Here is a 20,020-nt window from a genome sequence, read left to right as displayed (position 1 = left end):
CCCTTCTTCAAAAAACATAGACTAGAGCGCACAACAAGCCTACTTCATGGCTTATGTGTATGTCCACCAGGACGTGTGGCGAGAACTCGCCCCTCTTTTCAACCTGACCTAACCCATGTACCAAAAATAGTTGATGTAGCGCGAAAATAAATAATTAATTTTTTTGGAAATGGAATATAAAATAATTGGCAACATTTTCCATATACCAAAATGAATGTCTCGACGAGCTGATCCGATCACGCTATAGGTCGCCATTTGGATCGGATCGTCACCAAATTTTGGGTGTTGATGGAGGTCCCGTAGGGGTCGGATAATATTTAGGGGTCTTAATGTGCAAAAAAAGTAAACGTTCTATTCAAAAGCAAATATCTCAGCCTCTATAAGGTATATGCTTCCTGATATACTGGTCCAAAATTATACGATGACCCACTGAAATAAATAGTGGGCGCGTTATCTATCGAAAAGATGTGACTTGCAAAATAAAGTCCACTTCCATAAGTACCTCCTCCGCAACACTTTTGAACTTTTATCCTAATCCACAATTTTGTCGGCAAGCTCAAATTTTCGAAAAGGGCCACAAAATTCTGAAAGTACCCTAACCCACTTTTTGCGAGAAAACTTAAAATGTTTATTGAAAATTATATTTTTGAGACTTTTTAAGCGTTTTTTATTAAATAACTTTTTTCTCTAAAGCGTATAGTTTTCCTGCAATCGGGCCTTCTTTTGAAAGTGCCAAAAACTTTGGTGTATCCTTACATGCCAATCCTTCGGTTTTTGATTGAGAAAATACTCTTACTATATTCCTAACAAATCCCTGTCTTTATATGTTTCTAACATTTATTATTAAATTTTTATCTCATATTTAAATTTTTCATCAAAAATCGAAAATTACAAAAAACTCAATTTTTTTGAATAGCTTGGGTTTTAGGCTAATTGCCTGTAAATGCGTAGATCAAATATAGCGTTATAAGCGTCAAATGACACATAACATACAATACTATAACAAAAAAACCCCACACAATTATTCGAAAAAACCAGAGTTTTACGTCAATTTTTGCAACCATTTTTTGTGGCGTTTAAACGACCAGTGGCTTTATCTGGGCTAAATATATTCGATCTGTCCGTAGGCGAAACTTTAAATTCGCATTGGCTGATGGTATATCACTGTCGGCAAAGCCGACTGAGACTTTTTTACTTGCTTATTTATGTTTGCAACGTTGCCCCGAAATCCATCGGTTCCGCTTGATTAAGCACATTTTAAAGATTTCAAAATTTCCTCGTGTGTGATAAAATATCCAATACTGGCGAAAGAAACGGTATTCTTACTTGTATCCTATAAGAAACATTTCTTTGCTTTTCTGTTGGAATTTAATCAAAATATTTCCGCATCTTTTTTTTGTAATGCAGGAGATTTTTTTATACTTTATTGAGAGATTTATTATATCTTTATTTAATATCTTAAATTAGAGTTCCAGATATAACAAATAATACTCAATTGCTATAAATGGCATTTATGCGTTTAACGTTTCAATCCTTTTTTTTTTGCTTAGCTAATTGGTAATAAAAATTCAAAAAAGAACACTGTTCACACATTTTTTTTTTATTTAAGTGGATAATTTTCCAAATCCTTCTATTGTTCTTGTATTATACGTTATAAAATAACATCACCAAAACACACTGACACACATTCATATGACAAAACTAGCACTCACTTGTTGTTAGACTTTTCCCATTCAGTTGTGGTTGTTTGTTGCTGTTGTAATAAAACCTTACATCTTTCACAAGTTGTTGTTAACCATTTCACTTCTTGTTGTATTGGAAAGCTTAAATTTAAATGGCTACACTTTTTTGTACACAATAATGGTAGAATTTTGTGGTTAGGTGTTATTTTTGGTTTACTTTTTTACATTGGCTGGCTGGCTGCTCTATTCCATTGAGCATTGACAATCACGTACACCAAACCAATCACTCACAGAAATTTACACACACACCAACGCGGTCAAACAAACTTGTAAATCAGAAGAAAAAACTCGCGCGCGCGTATTTTTTCCAATCCTTGCTTCTCTCTTTCTTCAATGACTGACTGGGAAGCAAGAACAAAATTGTAACTAAAACACTTTACACGCTGTTGACGACGAACAACAAAGCAAAACACAGTTCCGTTCCTTTCGTTTCGTCTGTACAATTTCCGTTTCCTTGTTTAACGTTGATGACGGGAAGGGCTTTTACTTTTTCCACTCTTCTTTTATTCAAATATTTATTGACTTTTTTTGGTTTGTTTGGTGCTTTATGTTATTTAAAGATTTGTGCTTTAAAACAGATTGATGTTTGAATTTGAAATTTATTTTGCTTTAAATATTTTTAATATATATTTTCAATTTATTTCATTTCTCTTTTCTTTCTTTCAATTGATTTAATTTTTTCATCATTTTTCCATCATTCACTATTTATTCCATTCAACAAGCATTAACTTTAAAACTGATTTTTTATTCTTAGGCTATTTAACCGTTTCGTTTTGGGTTTTTTTTATCACCGATAAGAAACCATCGAAAGTAAAACTGCTACTGAAGTATCCTGCTGTCGACCAGTTTGTTTTATAGACTTTGTTAAAATGTTCTTCAACTGCCTGGCTAACAGTCAACAGTTATTTTGGTAACATTACATTACAAAAGTTAACAACTCTCTTGTGCTCTTTTAGGATGTACTCTCATAGTAACAGTTCGTACCCTTAACCAAACACGCACACAGTGAATGACGTAGTTGCAGTGTTGCCATTTCTCTGCCAAAATGTTGATTAGTCGACCTTTAATAAATACATGCGACGTAGAATATTTCTTCCTTTGAACCTTTCACCAAAAATGAAGTATTGTTGTACAATATATCAATATCAATTTTGGCAGTAGTAAACAAAACGCTTGTCAAACTCATTATTTTTACATGGGGATGCCATAGATAGGAAATACTTCCTTAATGATTGTTATTGTATTTAAGCTCTGTAGAACTAAGTATATGTAAATAAAAATTTCTTTTTATTTCATTTGTCCCGACGTTTCGTCAATATTTGTTGCCATGTTCATTTTATAAAAAATCAAATTAAAATCTAATATTCATAAAATTATAATTTATTTACAATGAATAAAATATATTTTACATGAAGGTTTTTATCATGAAGCACACTTAATGACAGCACAACATAAAGTTATGATGATGTTTTTAAGTACATGTATATTTAACCGCATATCGATAGTCGAAAAATATAATAAATACGTTCTATTTTTAAAACAGTTGAGGAGAATTTTAATTTCAACACTCCATATTTCTATTTTGCTCTCTGCTGGTTTTGAACATATGTACGTACTTCTGATTTGTGGCCAAACAAACACTGTGTCATGCCACTGTCGTCAAACTTGTATGTGAAGAGCGGCCAAAAATACTTCCTGTGCAGATATCAACACGAAAAATTCAGTAAAGGTTAGTTTAGCAGCACAAATTAAAACCCAAAAAAAATTCAACATAGGTCCAACTTTTGGTATAGCCCCCATAGAACGGTACCCCCTGATTTCTGGAATTCTGGGGGTCTTGACCACATCTTTCAATGAAATTGGCTAAAATTTGGCTATCGGTATGCTCTAGTGTTAGAAAACCTTCTTGCAACATTTTTTTGAATTAGATCCACGTTTCCCCATATAATAGTGCCGCCCGATTTTCGGAATTTTTAAGATTTTATATAAACTAGCAATTCGAAATGGCCGAAATGGCACTCTAACTTTCTTGGAGGTAGGCTACCTCCAGAAAATTGTCGATTAATGTAGGTCCACCCTTTGATGTTGTCCCCATAAATCGGTACCGCCCAGTATTCGGTATTTGTAGGGTTTTAGCCGTAATAATCAATAAAAATCGCTGAATTTTCGAAATTTCACATTGAGGACCACAGTTTGACGTACCGTTCATATAACTGAACCAAGCAATTTTTCTACTTGACAAAATTACAAAAACACCCTGAAAGGTATCCTTACATTTTGGGAACAATTTCCAAAAGTGCGAAAATATGCCGCTGATATTTTGAAGATAGAATCTTTAGACTACTACTGATCTTCTAAAAAATTCTTTGGGGGAAAGAAGGGAACATAACTAACACTTTACATAAAATGTAATTATACTTAAGAAATGGCATTACAAAAGTCGTTCAGTCAACACATATATTCAATAATGAATCCAAAAAATTTACAAACACAAAACTGCGTACAAATACATTGTTTTTCAATATTCGAACTTAGTTTGTTAAATAAAGAGTTCATTTAGTTTGATTCTAATATTTTACTTTTACCTAACTTTTGCACAGACTTCACCACGAAATCCAAACTGTTAAAATTTCTCTTTTTTGATCCTATTCTCAAAGAGTACAATAAAAAGTAATCCATTACGAATTTATTTTAGAGAAATTTAACATGTTAGTAGTAGATATGGACAGATTTGGTACCATAAATTAGACTTTAATTTTGGTCAATAACAGCGACCACTGTGCATGCGCACGGACATTGGTAGTTGTTTGAACAGGTGCCGTGACATAACTCCCAAAACGATAATATATTAGGCAGTGGGCTCGTTAGTTTCTCAGGAGATACATTATTGCAATTTGCATCAGGGGAAAGGTCAGTAGTAGTATATGTAGTATATGCCCTCCAAGAAGTAAAATATGGACCAAATTTTAAATTTTTCTATTTTTCATACAAAAGTAATGGTCCATTTAACCCACTAGTTAATATGAGATCGTCATCCAAAATTGTAGGCATGTTCTTCGACCTAAACTCTTACATCGTGCAAAATCTCATGACTATTGATCTATAATTGCGACCTCCAGTGTGCTTCTGACTACACAACAAACAAATAACTGGATATATTAGACTTTAACCCAGATAAAGCCACTGGCCGTTTAAACGCCACAAAAAATGGTTGCAAAAATTGACGTAAAACTCTGACTTTTTCGAATATTTTTGTGGGTTTTTTTGCATTTTGTTATAGTACTGTCTGTTATCTGTAATGTCACGCTGATAACGCTTCATTTGACCTACGCATTTCCACACAATTGGCCAAAAACCCAAGCTATTCAAAAAAATCGTCTTTTATGTAATTTTCGACTTTTGATGAAAAATTTAAATATGCGATAAAAAATTAATCAAAAATGTTAGAGTCATATAAAGTCAGGGATTTGTTAGGAATATAGTAAGAGTATTTTCTCAATCAAAAACCAAGGGATTGGCATGTAAGGATACACCTATATTACCCTCCAAAGTTTTTGGAACTTTTAAAAGAAGGCCCGATTGCAGGAAAACTATACATTTTAGAGAAAAAAGTTATTTTTAAAAAATGCTTAAAAAATCTCAAAAATATAATTTTCATAAAAAATTGTATTGCTGTAGATTAAAAATTTTCACAATTTTCACACAAAAGTTGTGGTCCATTTAACCCACTAAATATTATCTGATCACTATCTCAAATTGCAAGCTTCTTCTTTGTCATATACTCTTACCTTAGTTAAAATTTTGAGGCGATCGGACTGTTATTGCGACGTACAGAGTAGCTACAGAATCGGATTAAAATTATGTTTTTTGTCCTTTCACCCGCTAAATATTTCACGATCATCACCAATAACAATAGGTGTCTATTCTGGTCTGAACCCGACCTCCACGCAAAATTTCGTGACGATCGTTCCATAATGGGGCCTGGAGTTTGATTACAATTAAAAATGGACAGACGGACGGACGGATACACATCTCAAAATCGCTTTATCCCGTGGAGATATGAAGATTGGTATACCACATTGGGGGACTCCGACGAATATTTCACGGTGTTACATGAATTTTTCCCAAGACAAACTAATAATACCCTTTCCACATAGTGGTGTAGGGTATACAAATTTGTTTGCTATTGTTTATATCACCAATATTTTTGAAAATTTAACATAGCTGAAGCCAAGGTTTACCCTTTTAGAACACGCGACTTGTGATTGTAAATTATACAAATTAAATATTTTTGGATAAAATGAAATGTTTTTGGGCGTGGCAAAAAAATATTGGCCTTAAAAAATAATTTGCGTGGAAGCTGTGACTACATTTATGTTAAAAAATGGGTAAAAATGGGTTGAAGCCAACATGTCTTTTTTTGTTTTCTTTCGATTTGTGGGTAAACCACACTTCTCTCGATTTCCCTGTCAAAGTAAAAGTTGAAGCAAACTGAATAAAGATCATCACACTGATGTGTTACTTTTCAAAATTTTAACTGCTTCTACCATTAAATGATGCTGACATTTTGAAGCCAGATTTACAGTGTTTTTTGAAATTTTCTTCTAATTTCATTCCGCAAACAGGTTTTTCAAAAAATCATATATAGGATTGTAGTACTTGCGATACTGAGTTATTTGATACGTATATTGTGAATGTAGTCTGCACAGCTTCATTGAAATCTGCATCCAAATGCGGAAATTTTGTGCGCACGTTTTTCAAAAAATCATATTTTTTGGGCCTAATTTTTACAATTTTCATTCGATTTCCTCGTACTTGATTGCACATTTTAGTTTTTTACGTTCCGGATCCAATAAATCATTCCTCGTGAAAATCCATCTACTAAAACGCGAGTTACGAGAAATTTCAAAGTAGAAAAATCACCTAAAATTGTTTTTGAAAATATCGAGTATTTTATCGCGTTTTCTACGGCTCGTTTCCACTGCAATGAAAAAACTAGTGCAGCATCTTCATTTTAGCAGAAACAGAGATTTGAAAACTTCACTGATAAGGAAGCTACATTAATTTTATCCCAAAAAATAGTGTGTGATGCTACATCCACGGTTCTTGATTGATCGCCTTCAAATAGATATATATCGATGTAGATTTTCATGGTGGACACTGAAATCGGATGCGGACAAAAATTGTATGCACTTTGCGCAAATTAGCGATATTTTATAGGTTTTTTAGTGCTAAGATGCAGCCGATGCTACATCTTAGCCTTCAAATTAAATTTCGAAAAATATATACAAATTAAAAGATATGGTCTTGCTGTACATGAAAATCACATGCGGACAAAATGATTTTGATAATTGCGCGATTTACACGTATTTTAAAATGCATATAAATTAAAATGGGTTATTTGACCTGTATTTCCATTTTAGAAGCTTTGAGATATATTCTCATCAACCCAATTACCTTCCCTAATGGGAAAGCTTTAATATGAATGTCAATAGAGTAAAATCCGTCTATTTTATTGGGAGATTTACGCAAAATGAAGGAAGTATTCCTATAGATTTTTCCAATATATTCTACTAAATAATGCATGTGAAAAAAAATTTTTCAAACAAAAAATTATTTTTTTGACCAAAATATGTGCTTATTTTGGCTGTAACATCGAAACTATAACACCAATCTGTATGATTGTAGTGTCATTTGATTCGCCGTGTAGTTTTGATCCACAATAAATTTTTATGTAATTTTATGACCACTAAATGGGCCTTCATTTTGAAAAAAGTTGACTTATATTCAATAATTTATCAATTTTCTGTACATTCCGCGAATTCTGTGTAACATTTTGCAGGTATTATGCAATCTCCTCGCTGAAGTCACTTCGAGAGAGCTTTTTTGTAACAATTGTGCTCATTAAAATAATTAGCGTTTTTATAATATTTTCTATCTTAAAAAGCGAAATAAAACCGCCATATCTTTTGTCCGCAACAACCAAAAATTGGCTCGCGGGCAAATTTGCACTGGGAATTTTTTTCTTAACCTACATATCAAAAATCGTTGATGTAGCGCGACAAAAAATTATCCTTTTTTTCTGAAATGGAATATGAAATAATTGACAATATTCGTGATATGTACATACCCAGCAAAAATTTGGTAGGCACATGTCATTACTTTCTGCATTACCAGGTAATGAGTACTCATTATCCTCCGCATTATCACACAGTACATATATAACAGTTAACACATAACTAGTTACATCATTACTTACTACTTACTTACTAAGTAATGAGTATGGTGGCACAGAGCTAGTGTGTCCGACTACAAATTCTAGAGTTGTGTGTTCAAAGCTCAGCGTCGGCATGTGTGTTTTTTGTTTACAAAATTACAAAAACATGTTGATGTACATGGATGAGTTTAACCAACCCTTGCTGTTCGAGCGAGTGGCCTAGTGTGTAGTGTGTTTGACTACAAATCAGAAGTTCGTGTGTTCAAAACTAGCATGTATCGAATGAAAAAGAAAAAAACAAAAAATGTGTAGTGTTGAATTTGAATATAATTTCACCTCAATTTTTTCTAAAAATAGAACTATGCTTTTTAGCTTCTTTTAAACTGCCGGTATGTGGTTAAGTATGTACTTAAAAAACATATTTAAGGAAGTACTTCCGCCCTATGACATCCCCATGTAAAAATAATGACTTTTACGGTATATTTGTAAGTAGTTACTACTGCCAAATTTTACTGAATAAAGTCATTACTTAGTAATGACTTTTTTTGCTGGGTATATTACCTTCACAGGAAAATTTCCGAATTTCCTTTATAATAAGAGCCGTTTTTGATAGTCCTCCATTAATATCATCATAGTAAAACTATTTCGAACAGCGACATTTCTCTGTGGGCGGGAACTTTTTTCGACCATTTGTCCAGTCTCTTCCAATTTTTTGTAGGGGATCTAGTAGCGCCGCTACCAAATGAATCTTAAAAATTTTAAATCTGTTTGCAAAATTTTCTTTAGCAAACGTATACATTTTTATTGATTCTTCAAAAGTGGCATATTCAAAAATGGGTTCGATGCCTTCACTTATTTTTCAAGAATACAATATCGGTGTTGACGGTGGGTTACTTACGACCCTGAACAAATAACTGACCCTGACAAAAAACTGAAAAATTTTAAAAATTCTTCCATCAGTTTTTCTCCATTTCGCTTAATACTCAATCGGATTTTTCAATTTCCAATAGAGCCATGTTGATCATCTTGATGTTTTTGTGGAAACTTTTAAACATAGTGCACAGTGTATTCCACGAGTATCATTAGAATTGTTCAAAGCGCCTAGAGGTTGCGCTGCGGTGTTCCGTTTCCATTACATCACACATTTCTGTAGCTTCACTTAAGAGGTTTGCAAGTGCCTCATTTTCAGATGCATTTTGATTATATTTTCAGTATTATAATTAAGGTACATGTAAATTGTCTTCATTTTGCATACCATATTTGCAAAAACGGAAAATCTTTATTGTCTAATACGTCGTGGACTATAAATCGATGTAAGGAATATACCGATAACGGCAACCGTTTCATTTGTGCAGGTTTTAAAGCGGCCACAATGTTGCTTCCTCCATCACTGAAAACTACAATCTCCTTTTTTCCAATCCAAACTTTTTTAATGTTTCCTATATATTTCGACAAATTCAGTTTTTAATGAAATATATTTTGATTCAAAATTTTGACAGAATAAAATTCGAAGGTTAATATAGCTTCGTCTCTTATAAGAGTAGGCCCACATGTCAAGAACTAACGAAATGTTTGCTGGACATTGGTTGTTTAAAAACTTCGTTATAGACGTTTTATAAGTGCTATAAACATCCTCAAGAGCTGACCGACTTCATGTTGTAGCTGACGGTAAAGACAGGCTTGGTTCTATAGCTTTTATATACCCAATAAATCCTGGCTGCTCTACTATATTGAACGGCCTTAAATCCCTGCAGCACACCTGTACGAGCAGACGTGCGTTAGCAAATTTTTCTGTATCTGATTTTTCCAACAATTTTGATTTTCGTGAAAAAACGGATTTGGTTTCCGCATTTGAAGTTTCCATATTTTTTTGATTTCACCACAATACCGTGTGCAATTCTTAAATGATTGCATAGGTTTGAGTTAGAGGTGGAAACACCGAATCTAAAATTGTTTTGTCTTGATTTAGAAAAATATACCACTTGAAATGTAGAAAAGCTAATTAAACTGGAAATTCCTCAGTTCCAAGTGTGTCCAGTCACTTCAACATTTTTTTGATATCCTTCCTAGGAATACTACATTTACTCACCCTTTTAGTCGTATAGGAGTCTCCTCGAAGCAAACTTTGCAAAGTTGGAACTTTTTTTAGCATAAGTTTGTTTGCAATTACCAATTGACCAAAATAGTGCCAAACCACTGATCCTCCTGAGAATTTCTTTGTTAAAACAATTTTACTTTTTTCTTTAATTTGGCTTTTACTTCTTAATATTTTGTCATATTTATTAATGTCGTTATCAATTTCATTAAATAAAGTCAGCTCGTCATCAGATTCTGAACTAGATTAAATGAATCTATTAAAATAGTATTATTTTGGAAAAAATCTGTAATTTTTGGATTTACAATTCTTGTTTATTTTGTTTTAGCTACGGAAAAACTAACATACACCTAAAAGTGTTACCCCATTCGCCAAAAACAGAAAAGGTGTTTCAGTGTTACCACATTTCAAAAATAAAAAAGGAGACTTTAATCAACAGTAAGTCCATATATATATTAGGCAATTTTGCTTGCGGCAATTGTCAGTTTGTAGGCGAGAGAGGTGAGGCGTATGGTAACCTTTTGCCTCTCAACACCCTCTCTCACCAACAAACTGACAATTGCCGTAAGGAAAATTGCCTAATGTAAAAAACAAGTGATAAAAGGCTATAGTCGGTACGAGGCCTACTATGTGATACCCTACACCACTACCTATCTAGCTTTTATACCAAATGACTTAAAGCGAACTGAAAATAATTAATATTTAATTTTATATTTGGCTACTATCGACATCACCAACATCAATAGGCTTCTATCTCTGCGAGAAAATTTCGTGATGATCCTATCAAAATTCCGACCTGTAGTGTGATTGCAGAAAAAGTGGAAAAAAGGGATGCATTAACGACTATTGCAATATCTCTATTTGACTACCTACGCCAACCTATTTTGCATAATTTTAAAGACTTTCTTAGTCAGGCGTTGCTTTTAGAAGGTCCCCAACCAAAGGTGATATCCGTCATTATTATTAAAATCGTAAAAATGAAAAGTTGGGTTCTATTAGCGACTATTGCGATATCATCGTTGTTTGACCTACGTCAACCTACGTTACATCGTTGTAAAGGTGATATTTTCTACTTTCATTGCCTGGTTTTGCTTTTGGTATAACCCTTACAGAAGCTGAGATATTCGCTTTGGAAAAAAACGTTGTCTTTTTATCCAAATTAGTTTTTTGCTCATTTCGACCCCTAAATATTATCCTACCATCACCAAAATCAATAGGGATCAATCCGGGACCCCCATCAACACCCAAAATTTCGTGACGATCCGATCAAAATTGCGTGATTACAAGGTTTAGATGGACAGACAGACGGGCACACATAGCCAGATCGACTCAGCTCGTCGAGACATTCATTTTGATATATATAAGTATGGGTCTACGACCATTATTTCGATGCGTTACAAACTTTTTGGCCAAAACCAACTTATAATACCCTCCCCACATAGTGGTGTAGGGTATAAATATAGTTTTTAAATTCATTTGTACTAGCATATTTTCATATTTGTATAAGTTTTATTATTATTCCAAACATAAACGGCGCAATCGACAAAATTGTCGGTGGTGGCTTTAAAATATCTTCGGCGGCTCGCCTTAGCCGGCTGTGAGCCGATCGGCGCAGGTCTCTGGCTGTACCTTGATTTCAACAACCGGATTGACGGACAGATGCATGTGGTTATAATAATATGGGGATTTCTGAGTGAAATCGTACACTTTTTTAAAAAGTGGTTTTTATTTCCATTGATTGTTGTGTTAGAACGCTCCATAAGGCAGTTTTGGCATTGAGAAGGTGCAAACTTTTCGGAAAATGTCGATAAATGGCACTGTGCTACAAAAGTGTTTTGATCGATGGACAACGAAAATACACCTGATGAGCGCTTCTCACCAAAGTGCGAAACATGTAGTGTAGTGGTTTGTGATGACAATTTCTCTGACATTCTTTTTCATTTACAAAAAACCTTCTGATGAATTAGCTCGTCTCGAAAGAGAAAAATAACAAAATTAAAACATATAATCATCATCGCCTTAACAGGTAAACATAAATAAAGCAAGCCGAGCCTGGCTTAACAAAACGTTCCAACACAAAAATTGCAACCAAATGGTTGTTGTTGTTGCGTTCTAAAAATAAACACATCCCAAAAACTAGTACAGCTAAATGTGACTACATGTGGGAGACAATTGCAGCTGTGTGGAAATAAAGTCCGCCCTGCAAAAAACTCGTAAATGAATAAGATTGTTAGAGTTGGCAATGCCATCTGCCTTAAAAAATCCGGTGCATTGAATTCCTAATTGCAAATTTGCAATAAATTCAGCATATATAGAAGGAAAAATTTAGGGTAGAGACATAGTCAGATTGCCGCACATAATGCACCTGATGAGCGCTTCTCACCAAAGTGCGAAACATGTAGTGTAGTGGTTTGTGATGACAATTTCTCTGACATTATTTTTCATTTACAAAAAACCTTCTGATGAATTAGCTCGTCTCGAAAGAGAAAAATAACGAAAATGCCTTTAGTTCGTTTGGGTCACTTAGTTTTATTTTATAACGGTAAATGAAGTGAAAATCTGGGTTTCTTACATTTTCAAATTTAAACGGGCATATCTTCTTTTTTATACCCTAAGCATTTATGCTAACGAGGGTATATACACTTTCATACGGACAAAATGTGCCTCATCGAAATAATGGTTTTAGACAACAAGAATGTTTGGACGAAATGTGTTTCAGACAATTTGGAGTCGATTGAGAAATGTCGGTCCGTCTGTCTGGCTGGCTGGCTGGAGCGCACGATAACTCTCGAACGGATCAACCGATTCGGTCCAAAATTTAGCTTTCGTAATATTTTGTCCAAACTTAGTTTAAGTTCGAAGATGGGTTATATCGGTCCACTCCTTCCGGTACCTCCCCCACAAAAGTTCGAAAATGTTCGGAAAATTTGTGCGCACGATAACTCTTGAAGGCAGTAACCGATTTGGTCCATATCGTAATTTTTCTAACAGGGTTAGCTAAGGTTCCAATATGGACTCGATTGGTCCACTCCTTCGGGTACCTCCCACACAAAATTTCGGATCGCTTTGCTTTGCGCAAATAACTCTTGAACGGATCTGTCGATTCAGTCCAAAATTTGGCTTTCGTAATATTTTGTCCAAACATAGTTTACGTTCGAAGATAATCCAAACGGTCCATTCCTTCAGGTACCTCCCCCACAAAAGTTCAAAAATATTCGGAAAAATTGTGCGCACGATAACTCTTGAATTGAGTAAACGATTTGGTCCATACTTTACATATCTTAATACATCTACCAGATATAGATCAAGTTTAAATATGGACTATATTTGCCCACTCCCTCGGGTACCTCCCACACAAAATTTCGGATAGGTTCACTTTAAGACCTGCTCTCGAATCAATTTGATTCTGTTGAACCAACTTGCATTCGCTACCTCAATTACCACGATAAATGTTTTTTCAGGGGCAAGTTCGTACTTCTTGAGGAAACAGCCCGAAAGGTGTAAAAACACCTATACGTAGTCGCTGGAGAGCACGAGAACTTCTTCTTCCCCTTAGGGTATCTCCCCCACAAAAGTTCAACATTCGTGTCGATATGGGTCTCTTCGAAGATGCTTTGGAAATGAATGCCGATGCTGTTCATTGTGGTCCTGCTGTTAACAGTCATATTATGTTTTCCGTGGACAAGTCCATGCTTCCTGGCATAATGGTCGAACAGTTATAAGATGACCCACCGAAATGACTAGTGTGCCCAATATATATCAAAAAGATAATTATTCCTTTAAGTAGCGCCTCCGCAAAACTTTAATCCTAATCCAAATTATCGTCGGCAAGTTCAAAGGTACAAAATGGCCCCAAAATTCTGAACAGACCCGAAATATATTCGATCTGTCCGTAGATTAATATTTCAATTCATATAGGCTGAGGGTATATCAGCAAAATTTTCTAAAATCGTCTTTTCCATTTCAAAAAAATCAAAAAAAAATTTTTGATACTACATCTATGATTTTTGGTACATAGATTAAGAAAAAAATCGTCATTCCAAATCTGTTTTCGTTACCAACTTTGTTGTTTGTTTTCGTTACCAAAAGATATGACCGTTTTAATTATGCTAATTAGAAAAAATTCTAAAAAAAATCGCGGCTTAATATAGTAAGCTGTTATATCCTATTATCGTTAACTGAATTCGCACCCTTTGCGATTATGCAAAAAAAAATTGAAAAGTTTCAATGGATTCGCGAAAAATTAAATTTGTTAAATAATTTCACGTATTTACAAACATATTTTTGATACAATAGCGCTTATACTTAAAAAAAAATATATAAAAAAATTATAGCAGCATCCAGACATTGTGAGGAATAAAATGAAACCTAAGTCGTGGAGTTTGGAGCTATAGTAATCACGTTATTTGCAAAAATACAAAGAAAATATGACGAAAAAAATAAAAATCATGTTATTCTAATTTTATTTTTTTATGGCTTTATAGGAAAGGTTGAAGAAATAAAAATAGGTAAAAAAAACTTTTTAAGTTAAACGGTTTTATGTTAAACATACATTGCAATGTTTAAGATAAATTTACTAAAAACCAAAAAATAATAAAATAGATACAGTCGTGGGAATTATAAACATATGCAAAGACTAGACTAAAATAAAACCGTGGGGCACGTCAATTGTCTACAATCGTTGATTAAAATGTTTGTTTTGTAATGTTACACTATAATTAGGCAGTTGTTCAACCGACAACGATGGACGTGTGATAAGTAGGGCTAGAATGTGAAAACAAGCTAGCAAGCTCGATTATCAGCGAGTTTTAAGGTTTCATAGTGGTGAGCGAGTAGTACTTTGTGGATTAAAGACAAACTACGAGCAGTGAAACGCTTCCTCGTCAGGCAGCAGTGTGAATGTCCAACGATAAACTAGTTGAAACATCTCTTTTATTTACATGGAGTGTATAACTATTGGAATTTCCATGAGCAAGAAAATAGTAAGTAATTTCCTCAGCGTCTGCGGGCCAACTGCCTAACGACGAATTAAACGATTCTTCTATCGCACATTAAGTCGATAATTTGTAGACAATTGACGTGCCCCACGGTTTTATTTTAGTCTAGTCTATGCATATGTTTATAATTCCCACGACTGTATCTATTTTATTATTTTTTGGTTTTTAGTACATTTATCTTAAACATTGCAATGTATGTTTAACATAAAACCGTTTAACTTGAAAAGTTGTTTTACCTAGTTTTATTTTCTAGTTTTTAGGTTTTATTTCGCATTCTGTTTAATTAATTTATTGCTTCATTATTGCAAGGTTTCTTGCCCGTTAGTTTATTGCAGTCCAACTCCTCTATACGTAGTCCCTGCAAAGATCTTACTCTACTAAGAGCCACGTAGGCTTGACCTTCGTCAAACAGTTTCGCACCTAAGTATACGACTGCGTTATCCACAGTGCTGCCCTGCATTTTATGTATTGTAGAAGCCCATGATAGTATTAAAGGCAACATTCTTCTTTCAGCCGTAATTGTACTTAGCTAGAAACTGTATGGCTTTCGAGTGTATAAGATGTACTGTATAGTGCACTGTATTCTTCTTGTCAAGCCCTTTTTTTATACCCATATTGGTGGGATTGATAAAAAATTGTTATCAGCCATTTGGTAGCGGCGGCCATCTTAGATTTAAATTTTGCATAGTAAATTGTATTCAACTTGTTGAGACCTTTCATTTGATACCCATGTTGATGGGATTGATAAAACCTAAGTTATCCGCCATTTTGTAGAGGCCGCCATCTTGGATTTTAATTTTATATAGTACATTGTATTCTACTGGTTGAGCACTTTCATTTGATACCCATATTGATGGGATTGATAAAACCTACGTTATCCGCCATTTTGTAGCGGCCGCCATCGTGGATTTCAATTATTTATAGTATATTGTATTCTGCTTGTTGAGCCCTTTCATTTGATACCCATATTGATGGGATTGATAAAACCTACGTTATCCGCCATTTTGTAGCTGCGGCCATCTTGAATTTATAATGATAATGAATAAACATAATTGTATTGTCACCAAAATCCAAAGTGTATACAAAATTTCAGATTAATCGGTTGACAGGAAGAGGGTGAAATTTGAATTACTAAATTTGACCCAAGAATAAATAATAAAACAAACGGGGTGAGCTAAATAAAACCATTTAAAAATATATTTTAGATATCAATATATGCCCAGAATGAACTATTTTCGAAGCATATGTGAGGTACAAGTGCACAATTTTGGACGATAGATCTTCAATAAACTCGCAATTTTCCCAATTATCAAATATACCAAATTGCGTGGTATACATGTATTTATTTTAGGTCTATTCCAAAAAGGAACCTGATTTTCAAAGACAATTTGAAGATATAGCAGGAATATTATTTAGAAATGTATAATTTATATATTTTTCCACAAACATCCCAGTAAAGACAAGGGAAGCTCCTCTTATATCAATGGATGCATATTAAATTATTGATATGTGACCTATTTTTTATCGCCGAGTCCGAACGGCGTGTCCTAAGTTGCCACTTGTACAAACGTTTTTCATGGCTGAAATACACAGGAAATATCGCCAACATTACTAAGGGGTATGTTGCCACCGTAGACAATTCGATGGGAATCGAACCCGGACATTTAACGTGCAAGGCGGTTGCACATAGCTAATTCCTACAGGTTGTTGTGTAGGGTATCACATGGTCGGCCCCGTCCGACTATAGCCTTTGCTTACTTGTTTTAGCATAGGTTTGTTTGCAATTACCAATTGACCAAAATAGTGCCAAACCACTGATCATCCTGAGAATTTATTTGTTTAAACAATTTTGCTTTTTTCTTTAATTTGGCTTTTACTTCTTAATATTTTTCATATTCATTAATGTCGTTATCAATTTCATTAAGAACAGTGAGCTCGTCATCAGATTCTGAACTAGATTCATTTAAAATATTATTATTTTGGAAAAAACCTGTAATTTTTGGATTCACCATTCTTGTTTATTTTGTTTTAGCTCAGAAAGAACTAACTGCTAAACCTAAATAACGACGGGACGTACACAAATAGTTCACCTTTCTACCACAACAACGCTCTCTGAGCGTCCGTATTACCCAAATACGTTGATTGACACAGAGACGGATTGACAGACAGACGGATGAGGTTATATTAATTTGGGGCCATCGGAGTGAAATCGGACACTTTTTTAAAAAGTGGTTTTTTATTGCCATTATTTTTTGGTACGTTGATGCTGCTAATCAGCAAAACATTTCGGTATATTTTCAGATTTTTACGAAAGAAGTGCCAGATTTCGTCCAATCTTTTTAAGTCGTATTTTTTTCCAAACGTACATCAAAGTCGATATAGTGTCTAACTCACAACATTTTCGCTAATATGGAGTTTATGACATGTGCGATGATCGGTTTAAAATTTTCACCGTAGCAACTCCTTGTGGTCCTCCATCATAGTATGGAGGGTATATTAAGTTTGTTTTCGGTTTGTAACGCATTGAAATAATCATATGCGACCCTTGATCAGAGTAAAATTCTGAGTCGATCTTTGCATGTCCGTCCATCCGACTGTAGTAATCAATCTAGCATCAACAAAAAAATTAGATAGGACGCTGAAATTTTGAGAAGATTCATATTTTGTTTGCAGGCAGGTCAAGTTCGATGATGGGCTGTATCGGTCCACGTTTAGGTATAGCCACCATATAACGGTACCGCCCGATTTCAGGTTTTTGGGCGTTTTTAGTCACATTTTCAAACCGAATCCGCTATAATTTGACATTTAGGGTTCCTAGTGATCGTCAAACTTATATTCCAAAAATTACGGTTATAGGTACAATATAGGTCCATGTTTTGGTATAGCTCCTATATAACGGTATCTCCCAATTTTTGGTATTTTGATGGTTTTAGCTAAAAGTTTTAACCGATCTAATTTGCCATTTGAGGTTCTCTGTGGCCAAGAAACTTCTTCACAAAAAATCGTCAGCATAGGTCCATGTTTAGGTATAGCTCCCATATAACAGTACATCCCGATTTACGGTATTTTGAAGGTCTTAGCTACATTGTTTGACGGAACTACCAATTATTTGAGTTTTGAGGTTCCCTGCAGTTATTAAACTTTTCTACCAAAAATTGTAAAGATAGGTCGACACTTTCATATAGCCCAGTAGGTTTTACCTTTCACCTGGCTGAACACATTTTTAAATTAGATTAGATAGTTTAGGCATTTGGGGTATCCATGGACAACAATTTTTCTATCTGAAATTGTGAAAGGAGACTAATTATTTAATTTTTAAAGACTATTTTATGGTGAAGGGTATAAAAAGTTCTGTCCGGCGATTTTTAACTTGTTTAATTTTAAAATTGTCTGGTGAGCATTATAAATATTGAAAGGGGTGACTACCAAACTTCGGTGAAATTCCAAGATGAACTGTGACGTTAATGTCGACCATTCCTGTCATTGCTTTTTATGCAGTCATAGGCTGAGGTTACTTAGCTTCCGACAAAGAGTTGTAGTTATTTTTGGAGCTGGAAACCTAAAAGAAAAACTAAAAATTGTGACCAAAGTCTTCAAAATATCTCGAAGCAGGGGTCACTGTTTTATTAGAGCTGTAATAAACGTATATTTTAAAGTTGTGCATATAAAGTAATATTTAATTTTTTCTTCTTAGTGAATATATGGATACCCATTATACTGGTCGAAACCCCCCAATTTCATATGGCAATACTGAATACAACATATGTATGTTTGTCGAACATAAACGGAAAATAGTAACGAAGAGACACATTTCTCTTTTGTAATAAAATAAACTCTGAGAGTATTCTTTAAATTATGCTGAGTAAAGCAATGTGTATAACAGTGGTATAACAGTGTGTTACAGTATTTAAAATGTAGCATAGTTAACAGGTATTATGAACTTTTTTTAAAGACACAATTTTAAACTATTTTGTTGAACAAACGGATGAAGTTGGCTAATGACCATATGGGAATTAAGGGGGTTTATAAAATTAGCAAAACAAACTTGAAATGTTGTAGTAAGTGACACCTTATCCGTGGAGAGATGTACATATGTGAATGATGTTGATAGCATGATAATGTATTGGAAAATTAATTATGGATATTTAATAAGGTAGAAGAGATAGTGGGAGGGGGTGTCAAATTAGGTATTATATAATACATTAAGGATATTATTTAACCTTCTTAACTAATTAAAAATATTTTAAAATTAATATTTGTAATTTTAAGCTCATGAAATCGTATTTGACATTAGTAAAGATAAAAATCTCTTTTACCACCGAAAGTCTAGTTAGTTGCCTTAACTTTTGTTAGCTTATCTCCCAACAAAGATAAGCAAATAATTTCCATATCAATGATAATGTCAAAATATAATGCTTAGCAAATTGAAATGATGTTTATCTCAAAAGCAACAACGCGACTGTTATTCGCTAATATTGCCTAATTATTTATGACGGCACACAGAATTTATTATAAGCATTAGTCTTGATCGATTAGCTAACTGTTTATATGGCGAATTTTGCAACTGAAGAGCTAGCTAGCAGACAGTAATGCAAATATCATTTCATTGAGAGATAAGACATGTAGTAAATAAATTTGCATACTATATATATTTTTTGTTTGTGCGAATTACAGTAGACGGTAGATTATGGCATATAAGGGGAAAATATTGGATAAATAAAATAAGAGAACTGAGTAATAAATTAAGAAATTCTATAACAAATATATTTTCAGAAAAAAGGATAAATTTATTTTGCGCTGCATCAACGATTTTTGATATGTAAGTTAAGAAAAAAATTCCCAGTACGAATCTGGTCGCGAGCCAATTTTTGGTTGTTGCGGACAAAAGTTATGGCGGATTTGTTTCGCTTTTTAAGATAGAAAATAATTTAAAAACGCTAATTATTTTAATGAGCACAATTGTTACAAA

At 33.9% G+C, this 20,020-nt stretch overlaps 1 protein-coding gene across 2 annotated transcripts in view; it reads right to left on the bottom strand.

Moving 5' to 3' along the window:
• LOC141397008 (uncharacterized) overlaps positions 1-2,566 on the bottom strand; it is a 224,807-nt gene extending 222,241 nt beyond the window's left edge. For both annotated transcript variants that reach the window (XM_073972778.1, XM_073972777.1), the window contains exon 1: positions 1,713-2,566. The gene's annotated coding sequence lies outside the window, so the exon portion shown is untranslated. The remainder of the gene's footprint in view (positions 1-1,712) is intronic.
• Between the last annotated feature and the right edge of the window lie 17,454 nt (positions 2,567-20,020).

This window comes from Musca autumnalis, unplaced genomic scaffold, assembly GCF_047663935.1.
Source record: "Musca autumnalis isolate F117 unplaced genomic scaffold, ASM4766393v1 scaffold_3, whole genome shotgun sequence".
NCBI lineage: Eukaryota > Metazoa > Arthropoda > Insecta > Diptera > Muscidae > Musca > Musca autumnalis.
Note: the sequence above shows the minus strand (reverse complement) of the source record. Positions and strands in the feature narration are given on the sequence as shown.